Below are 10,107 nucleotides of genomic sequence, written 5' to 3'. Positions count from 1 at the left end.
GTGCCGTGGCCTTGCTGCAGTGCATCAAGAGATGGAGCACGAGGGAGGAGGCGGCAGCTAGATCCGTGTGGTGCAGACACAATGGCAGAACCAATCTGGTGCTCCCATCTGTGTGCTTTCACTGTGCCAGACTTGCTGCCTCGTTGCTCCTCTCCCTCCCAGTAAGCCATAGTGATGCCGGTGATGGGAGGTCAGGTAAGTCACGATACCTTGCCAACCACTGCTGAGTGGGAACCTGAACTTCTGCCCTAAAGTCTTGTCTTGACAGCGGCACTGGCCAGCATCATTACCATCAGCTGACCACTGAAACCATCTGAAACTCCTCCCAGCCCCTGTTTCTGGAGGGAAGACCATGCCATCTACTGCTGGGGACCAAAAGAGTCTCCCATGTGGTTGCTAGGCATTAGCTATGCCACTACCAAAGATAAATAAGAACACTTAAGAAGAGTGCTGTTGAATCAAAGAATAGACTCACCTTTGGACCTTCATCCATCCTCAAAATCACCGAGATGCCTCCTGGCAGCCCACAACCACAATCCTATCATGGAGGCAAGGCTTGTGAGAGCCAGCGTGGTGTAGTGGTTATGAGCAGTAGACTTGTAATCTGGTGAACCAGGTTCGCTTCCCCGCATGCAGCTGCTGGGTGACCTTGGGCTAGTCACACTTCTCTGAAGTCTCTCAGCCTCACTCAACCTCACAGAGTGTTTGTTGTGGGGGAGGAAAGGAAAGGAGATTGTGAGTCACTTTGAGACGCCTTAGGGTAGTGATAAAGTGGGATATAAAATCCAAACTCCTCCTCCTCCTCCTCCTCCTCCTCCTCCTCCTCCTCCTCCTCCCCCCCCAGCTGCTTTCCCTCGAGCAATAAGTATTCCAGGGCATCCAGTCTATGTACCTGGAGGTGCCACATACTGAGCATAGCTAGTAGAATTAACCTCCAGCAATTAATCAAAATAGAAAATAAAATAATGCACAAATAATACATAAATAAATTTGTCTTAACCCCCTTTTAAAACCATCTAAGCCATCACCACACTTACTGGCAGAAAATTTCCATAAATTAAGTGGAGATGTACCCCCCCTTTTTTTGCCTTTTCCTGAGTTTGCTGCTAATATTGGATGAAGGTATCTAGCTACTTTCTCAACATCAGACATAATTCTGTAAACTTTGATCATGCCCAGGGCCAGCCCGCCCATCAGGCAGACTGAAACAGCCACCTGAGGTCACAGAATCCCATGGGACAGCATCCCAAGGATACCCCACCTGACCCCCCTGTCTGCCCTGGGGATGTATGGTGGTGGTGGCAGCAGCAGCAGCAACTTCTGGCTAGATCTCATGGTTGCTCTTTTCTGCACATTCCCCACTTATTTTCTGAGTAGACCTCTCTAGCTCAGAAGCTGGAGTAGCCAGACTGCAAGCATAAAACAATCACTCTGTACTGAAAACAAAGTATTCAATAGTTCACATTCTTTAGAGCCAGGGCCTTTGTCACGCTGTTGTTTAGGCTGCCTCCAAGGCAGGAAGCTTTCCTATACCTCATCTTAGGTGAACTACTGCTTCAGTGCAATGAACAGAAATTCAGATAAGAACAATGCTGGGGAAAGCTGTGGTGTGGTATTTCATGTGCCAGCACTGCAACTCTTTGTGCTTGGATCACAGCATTCACATAAAGCCTGGAATCTCGTGCCTTTCTTGAGCACACCTGGAGTAGCATCCCAAAGAATAAAAAAAGTGTAAAGAAACCACCACAACCCAGAAAGCTTCCACATTTCTAAACTGGCCTGGCCTCACGGCTCCCCTTATCCCTCCCAGTAAGCAGTCCCTAATTTTGATCAAGCACCAGCTCTACCTTCCAGCAGGTTTTTTACAGCTGGAAATATAGGTTTATAATGAAAATGCTGACACAACCTTAACTATAGAGGTACTAGCTGGCAATAGCATAATAAATAATGTGGGAAATATTTTACACTTCAAGGCAATTACATGTTCAGCCATCTTTAGGATATCTGGCCCATGAAGGGTAAGGATTAGGTTTCCTTGACAAGTGTAAAAGACCCATGACTCATGGCTGCTGGAAGGCACAAATGAATTACCGGGGCTGAGTGAGAGACTGGTAATCACCTGTCATTGCTAAAAAAATATTATGTTTATTTGGAAAGAGATAGTAAACAGGAATGGTGGTGGGAGCTGGTGTTTGTGTGTGTCTTGTGTGTGAGGAGGAACAGATTAGAATATGCTAAATTGGCTGTGGGGGAAATGACAAAAGTTTGTTAAATTGTGAAAGTTAGGCAAGGCAAATCTGCCACCGGCATTTGCACACGAAAAAGAACTCATTTTCATTCTCCATGGCAGATAAATAGGTTTTCAGTGGGCAGTGAAATGACAGCTCCTGCTCGTAAAAGATGTGGCCCAGGTAGACTGTAGTTTCACGCACTCTAATGATGCCTAAAGGCCCTGCTGCCTCTTTCAGAGTGATAACCTCTTTTCCCTTTAGGGTTTCCAGATGGACATTCTCTTAAAATAAGGGACCATTTACAGTGTCATGAAACACGGGAAGCAGCTTATGTCAGAACACTCTAGATCCCTTTCCTTTGCTGTCCAAGCACTGCCAGTCCAATGGAACTAAGCACTGCAGGAAATGCTTAGGCCTGCCAGCCAGCCCCCAACCAAACTGCCCTTCTGCCTCCAAAAAGGGGAACACAATTTACTCTTTGTTCTGGTGTTGTTAGGCTGTGCATGTCCAGCCACATGGCATAGCAGGCCATGCGTAGCAGGCCATCACACGTTAAGGACACTGAGCATGTGAGCAATGGGTGACTATTTTCAACATGTGCCCATGCACATTTATTCAATGTGCATGTATCAGTGAATCAATTTATCATTCTCAAGTCTCTATACAAGGATATTTTATCACGAAAATCTATTGTAAACATTTTGTTGGATTCTAAGACTTGATTGTATATAGCAATAAAGCAAAACATTTTGTATTGCACTGTTTTTCCTAAATTTTGCACTGCTTACTGGGTTTCATTGACCAGGAACAATTCCTTCCTTTCTCCCACAGCTGAATGGCCACCCACATTTTATGCTGGCCGATTTGGAGGTACTTCTTGAAGAATGCCTTCATTATGATTGCTGCTGCTTCTTGTTGTTGTTGTTGTTTAGTCATTTAGTCATGTCCGACTCTTCGTGATCCCATGGACCAGAGCATGCCAGGCACTCCTGTCTTCCACTGCCTCCCGCAGTTTGGTCAAACTCATGCTGGTAGCTTTGAGAACACTGTCCAACCATCTCGTCCTCTGTCGTCCCCTTCTCCTTGTGCCCTCCATCTTTCCCAACATCAGGGTCTTTTCCAGGGAGTCTTTTCTTCTGCCGTTCATGCAGTTTTGGGCAGCGTCCACATGATGGTGTTGGCATTAAGAGACAGCCTGTTTAATCCAGATTTACCCAAATCCATTAAAAAAACCTGTTGCCAATTACCCATTTGTAAGATTAAGCCACTGTTGGCCGTATAAAATGGCCTTGACATAAATAAAAGTACAACTTGTACAAGGCACTAAAAAGATGTTATTGTTGAATAAAACATCAACTCAGAGCTCTACATTGTTCACTAGACATCACTGAAAAAAATTATATTGAAGTCAAGTGAACAAACTAATACTTTATGAACAGTCTTTACCTTTGATGTGGTCTTCCAACAAACCTGTCAAAAGACAAATGATTCAAATTTCATGTTTTCGGAAGCAAATTGAATCATCCCAATTTTTGTCCCTGGCGATGTTATTATATCACCCTCTGTGTTTATACAGACATGCCGTGTTTAAATGACAGATAATGGCATGATTGCTTAAGACACTTAAAATAATGTGACACCAATTTATTAACATTAGAAATAAAGCCTTTGAAAAGGACCTTGAGCATTATATTAGCATTGATGTGTCAATCCTTTACTTGAAGGATGGTAAGCCTGAGTCCCAGCACAGTCTTAATTAACAGGAAATAATTAGTATCTTTTTCCCCAGCTGTGAATTTGAGGGGTTTTTTCAACTGAATCCATTGATTGATAATTACAGTGGAGTTACATGTAGTAAAACTCCCAGTATTGCAATTTCTAATTGGCCTTTAAGGACATTTTACTGTTTCAGATACTTTGTTCCAGAGTTCAGTTCTGATTTTTCTTTTCTTTTTTCAACAATTTAATAAGGACACTTTTCTCAAAAAGGTAATGGGATTGTAGAAAAGAATGTGCCCTGTATATGTGTGTGTGTGTGTGTGTGTGTGTGTGTGTGTGTGTGTGTGTGTGTTTCATTGCAGATGCCATTAAAATAAAGACAGTTGTGGTGCTTTCTGTGTTTTAATTTGTATAATTTTTAATTTGACAATTGTGTGTGTTTCAGTTGCTTTTATGTTTTGTAAATACATTGCAATGGCTGCGGCTGATGCAAATATCTATAATTTATCCATGTAGCCTATCCATCTCTCTCCACAGACACAAGCCAGGTCCTCAGATATGTGTGAGGACAAAGGAACATCTACAGAGCAAGTGGTTTCAATGTGTAGTGGCCTGGAACTCTGAGGACACAGGAACTGCCTGTTTTGTGAGTCAGATAACACTCTAGGTCAGCAATGGTGATCCTTCTGGCCCTCCAGATGTTGCTGGACTACAGCTTCGAGAAGATCCTGCCAGCATGGCGGATGGTCATGGATGATGGGAGTTGTAGTCCAGCAGCATCTGGAGAACCACAGCTTTCCCATCCCTGCTTGATGCGCACAAGGGTCATTCCCAGTCGCCCTCGTTCTAAAGACCACCACCCATGTAGAAAGGAAACCCTGTAAGTTTGCTGAAATCAGGACAAGTATGCTGAGGTGAAGGGCAATATGGTGCCCTCTCCAAAGGCACATACAGAGGTTAGTTGGATTTGCAGTTGAATCTTTCTCCACTACAGGTGAAAGGAAAGTATCTTCCACTGTGCTTGAGGGCAGGCCGGGCCACATGGCACTCACAGCTCTGTCCCCTCCCCGCCTTTCAATATCACTTGCCTAAGGCAGCTGCCTCACTGCCTCATCCTAGAGCTGGCCCTGGCTGGAATCTTGCGAAAACTAGGACCTTTCTCACAGTGTACATCACTTAGAGTTGAGTTTTAATGAGAAGCAGCCATTAGGATGTATAGCAGTGGTTCTCAAAGGGTGTGGTGAGCCACAGTGTGTGGCAGGAGAGGATGGCAAGTGTGGTGGGAACATTCAAGGACAATCAATGAAACACTTAAACATTTCAGGGCAATATAGTATAGAATACTATAGTATAGTACCAAAATATTTATTTATTTATTTGCAGAATATGGATAGATATCTTTTCAAAATGAGAGTAAGAGCATCAACTGATACTGAGGACAATCTTAGTTGTGATCCGGAATCGCCATTCGAACAGAGTGCTGGAAAATAGCGCTGGCTATTCTTCTACAGTTCTCCATGACATATTGTTGTGAACTGCGATTTTCAAGTATGACAAATATGAAAGATCAGAAAAGAGAAAGGCTTCTTTGGGCTGAGGAGATGAGATTATTATTGTTTGTCTCAAATTCGACCTAACATAAATGAGATTATCTGGCAAAAGGAAGCTCACACCACTCATTGAGTTTGTACGTGTTATGAAAGGCTTGTTAATAATTACATTTTGGGAATGATTCTTATGTAGTTACATTGTTTTATACTTTCTCGATGTCCCATGATCACAGGGGTGCCAACTTGAACAAAATATTGTGGGGACCCAGGTAAGCCCCGCCCTGCATAATAAATCACACGACACAGTGCGCACACACCATTTAAATAGGAATGCCCATCATCTTTGTGGGGCTCCGACCCCCGCAAATATTTTAGCTGGCTCCTATGCATGATCATATTATAAAGTAGTCATGTTCTGTGTTACAAATCAAGCACTGCTAGGAGTTGTTCCCTTTTGTTTTCCAATGTATTTCTTAGCCATAAGAGATTTGGTGTGGCGCGAGCAAATTTTTATTCTGAAAGTGTGACCCAGAGACAAAGGTTTGAGATCCACTGATGCTTGGGCAGCATGCCCAAACCAAGGAGGAATTAAACCCCTTGTTTTCAACGAACTTGATGTGCTGCCAAAATACAGAGCCATGCTTTCATTGTCAGAATAACATAGGCATAAGCTGCTATTCACCTGTGACATTTACTTCATGGAACCTTGACAGATGACTGCAGTCACCATTATCTATCTATCTATCTATCTATCTATCTATCTATCTATCTATCTATGATGATGATTCATATCGGCTCAGTCACTTCATGCCAGAGAACACTGCACAGCTTCCTAACAATGAAGATGTCACTTTGCTTGCTCACACACTTGCCATGTCTTGGCTGCTAGTGCATCTTTCTCAGCAGTGATATACATGAGCTACCAACTTATTCAGAATGCCTCTGTTGCATTTCACCAGCACAACCTCTCTCATTTCAGTCATCAGTGTAAGGACTTCAACTATACTAGAGCCCTGGCCAATTGTTCATTTAGGTACAAATGTCTGTGTGCATGCACACTGGGGATGTGCATGGACCTTGCATCTGTAGCTGTGCATTTTTTTTTTTAAATCTAATCTGTTTCTGAGTCGCTCTGTGTTCTCTGTCCTTTGATCTGTGCTTTGGATTCTACGCCACTCTGTTGGTTTTTTAAAAAATAATATTTATTTAAAAGTTTAAGAATTAAAGAAAAAAGTAAAAAAAGAGAGAAAAAATAAACAGTACAAATCAATACATTACAATGCATATAAAAAAGCAAAAAACACAATACATCAAAACAAAAACAAAAGCAAAAACAGTTAAAAACACATCCATTATTTCCATATCTTTATCTTTCATTAACTTGTTTCATCGACCTCCTCACACCTCCCTTTTTGTATTCTAGTTATTAATTATTTCAGCAAATCCTTTCCATCTTTCACTGTTTTCTATCATTTAATTATCTTAATTTATTTTAACCTTATCTTACCATTAAAACCCTAAAACTTATTTATACTTAACTCCTTATAACATTTCTACTAAAGCTATATAATTTCATTCCAACATTTTTCTATCATTCATTAATTTTGCAACATTTCTCTAAATAAGTTTTTTTAAAACTTTTTTTCAATCTTCCTCTTCTCCCTGATCTCGGATTCTGTCAGTCCTGTCAGTCCTTTCTATCAATACCATATAGTCCATCAACCTGGTGACCTTCTGTCCGAGGCTCTTAACTCTCTTCCATGTCCCTTCTGCAGATCTTCTTCATATTTATATATGCACTTTACTTTATCTTCTGCTGATCTTGTTCTTAATTTCCTTCCTTTGGCACTGAGGAGTAGATCTCGGGGAAATTCCAGCCTAACAATGTCTTTATTCCTTCTCGACAGGTCAGCCCATTCTCCATAGTCAGAACTAAAGTCCAAAAGATATTTCAGAGCGCCACTCTCCCCCTGACCCAAATCCAGATCCCAAAGGCCAGAGCATCCCTGCATAGGAGGATCTATCCAACTTTCCTTCTCCAATCCAAGCAGGGCTCCATCCCTCCAAATCTGGCTTTCTCTAGATTCGATCATAAAGGGCAACAGCTTATGCTCATCAAATTGCCTCTGGGAGGCCGGGGCTCTCTCCACTTGAATTACTTGAGGTTCAACAACAACTTTCTCCTTTGTCTTCTCCACAGCTTGCCATGTCAAAACAGATTCCTGGGTCAATTCCTGAGTAATTTCTGTATAGGTATTCCCTTTTTGTCCCAACTCAGTCATTTTTTCCCCAAATTGTCAATTTTAATAATCATCACATACATCTTCTCATGAAGCTGTTCCAATAAAGCACTTGTCTAGCAAAATGCAATCACTAAGGCTTCTTCTGTCAACATTCTTATCCAAGGTCAGACTCTGATTCTCACGCTCTTTAATCTCTGCAGCTGGAAAATTCCCCAGCTCCACTCCTGCAACAGTTTCAAAAGCTCCCTCTAGGGGAAACAATTTCTATTTGTATCCATCCTTTTAAACGCAGATCCAGCGACAGTTAGTTTCGATTTTCAGTTACTTTTTTTGCTCCTTTTTAAGTGCAAAAGGAAACAGTGGAAGCAATATATTTCTCTTATTTAACTATCTGTCAACATACGTTTTATTCACAGTCAATGAACTTTCCCAAAACGTCAATCTTACTGGCAGCCCGTTCCCAGGTTCGAAACGGTGGTGATTTATCTTTCTTCACTCTCTCTCCTGCAGGCTTAAACGATCTAGAATTTCCCCCCTCTTCTCCTGCTTCCAGGGGGGGGGTAGTAATTTTAACCGATGGAGATTTAATCCTTTACAAAAGACTTTCCAGGCTTTAGCTTGCAACGTCTTTGCTTCAATCTATTTACAAAAGAGGAAGGCGGACTTCCTGTTTGAAGCCTTCCCGTTTCGATGCCAAATTAAGAAGTTTAGAGATCCAATTTTCCGTTCAACTCATGGGTAGTTGTTTAGAGTCCAATTCTCCACAGGAAAAAGTCAGTGCTCTCCGGCAACAGCAATGCGGCTTCACTCCGTGAAAGAAGCAGTCGATTCGAAGCACCGCACCACTCACCCCACGTCGCTCCGGATCCCTGAAACCGGGTTTCCCTGCGAGTAGGGGAGGCGAAAAAGGTGCCAGCCGAATCCCACGTCCCCTCCCGCCTGTGGTTTTTGGTGGGTCTCCGCCTCGCCGTGGCGGTCCAGACCCTGATTTCCACAGAGCGGATTCCTCCCGATCAGAGGAAATCCACCATTGCCAGAGGCGCTAATCCGGAAGTCCCCTATATGCCACTCTGTATAAAATGAAACTCTGTTTTCCTCATTCAGTATAATGGGGTATCTAAGAAATAGCTATATCCATTTCCCCATAACTTATAAATATCTTCGGCTGTTGTGCTTTAACATAAAGCTATCCAGAGCTCTTCTATGCTCCATGAGCAACTTTTTGGACAGTCTTATTGTAAAGCTTATGAAATCAGAGAAACATATACGGAAATTTAAGTTTAGAAACAACAGAGCAATGCAAGGCGGCTGATCCCACTTAAGGGGTTATTAACACACTTTGACTTGGAGCGATGAGAGACCTCTGAATCACCCCAATTTCCCTTGTTAGTTGGCTCCCACATACACCCCCTAGTTTGGGCATGTGTGTGTGTGTGTAATAAAATATAAGAAACATTGCCATAATATACTTAATATCAACATTAAAAAATCACATCTAGCTAATCCGACTATATGCCATATAGAATCAAATCAAAATGCTGTGAAAATAAATGCAACCATTTTGGAGCCGCAACAGAGCAATACGCTAGGGGGGGTTGCTCGAACCCCATCACATGAGGCAGTCGCACTATGTGTTCTCCAGTACCAATGAACATGCCAGCTAGGCACACACGTCTCTGACCCTGGGCCAATCAGTATCCTTCATTTTGTGGAGAAACTATATGTTTCTTTCACATGGCTCCAGAATGCAGAGGTGGATTTAAAGGAGTGAGACCAGTTTGCCTGCACTGGGTGCTGAGCTGAGAGCAGGGCCGTCTTTAGCAGATGCAGCGCCGGGGTGCAAATATCTACTCAGCGCCCCCAAATTACCACAGATGGGGGGAGAAGCTGCGCACTGCCAGCCATGGGGGGGTGCAACTCTCCCCCATGCTGCTGTGGGAGAGGAATCCCCCCAGAGGCTTGGGAGGGAAGCTGTGCGCCCACCAGCCATATAGTTGGCGGGGCACAGCTTCCATCCTAAGCCTCTGCAGGGATCGCTCTCGTCCCGCGGAGGCTTAGGAAGGAAGCTGCACATATGGTTGACGGGGCACAGCTGATGGGCATGCAGGGAAAGGGGAGGCTGCCGGCAAAGCTGCGCAGCTCCCCCACTCACTGGGGCAACCCTGACAGGCTGGCGCCCTGGCGCAACGCACCACTAAGCCGTATGGGAAAGACGACTCTGGCTGAGAGGGTGCTGTGGGGGGCATCATGACAATGATGCTCAATGGAGGGTGTGAGTCAGGGGCACCAAATTTTGGTGTCGCACAGGGCACCACTAAAATTTGAAAGGCCAGAGTCGGCGGCTGCAGAATGCACAGCGTGACT

General features: G+C 43.5%; 1 long non-coding RNA gene across 1 annotated transcript in view; it reads right to left on the bottom strand.

The window, feature by feature from the left end:
* Positions 1-3,592: 3,592 nt before the first annotated feature.
* The window catches only part of LOC309528893, a 62,245-nt gene continuing 55,730 nt past the window's right edge, over positions 3,593-10,107 (bottom strand). Inside the window, exon 3 of the long non-coding RNA XR_014217965.1 lies at positions 3,593-3,701. This is a non-coding gene — a long non-coding RNA (uncharacterized lncRNA). The remainder of the gene's footprint in view (positions 3,702-10,107) is intronic.

The sequence above is a fragment of the Podarcis vaucheri genome (genome assembly GCF_965113315.1).
Source record: "Podarcis vaucheri genome assembly, chromosome: 3".
NCBI lineage: Eukaryota > Metazoa > Chordata > Lepidosauria > Squamata > Lacertidae > Podarcis > Podarcis vaucheri.
This window is presented reverse-complemented; position numbering and strand designations above follow the sequence as displayed.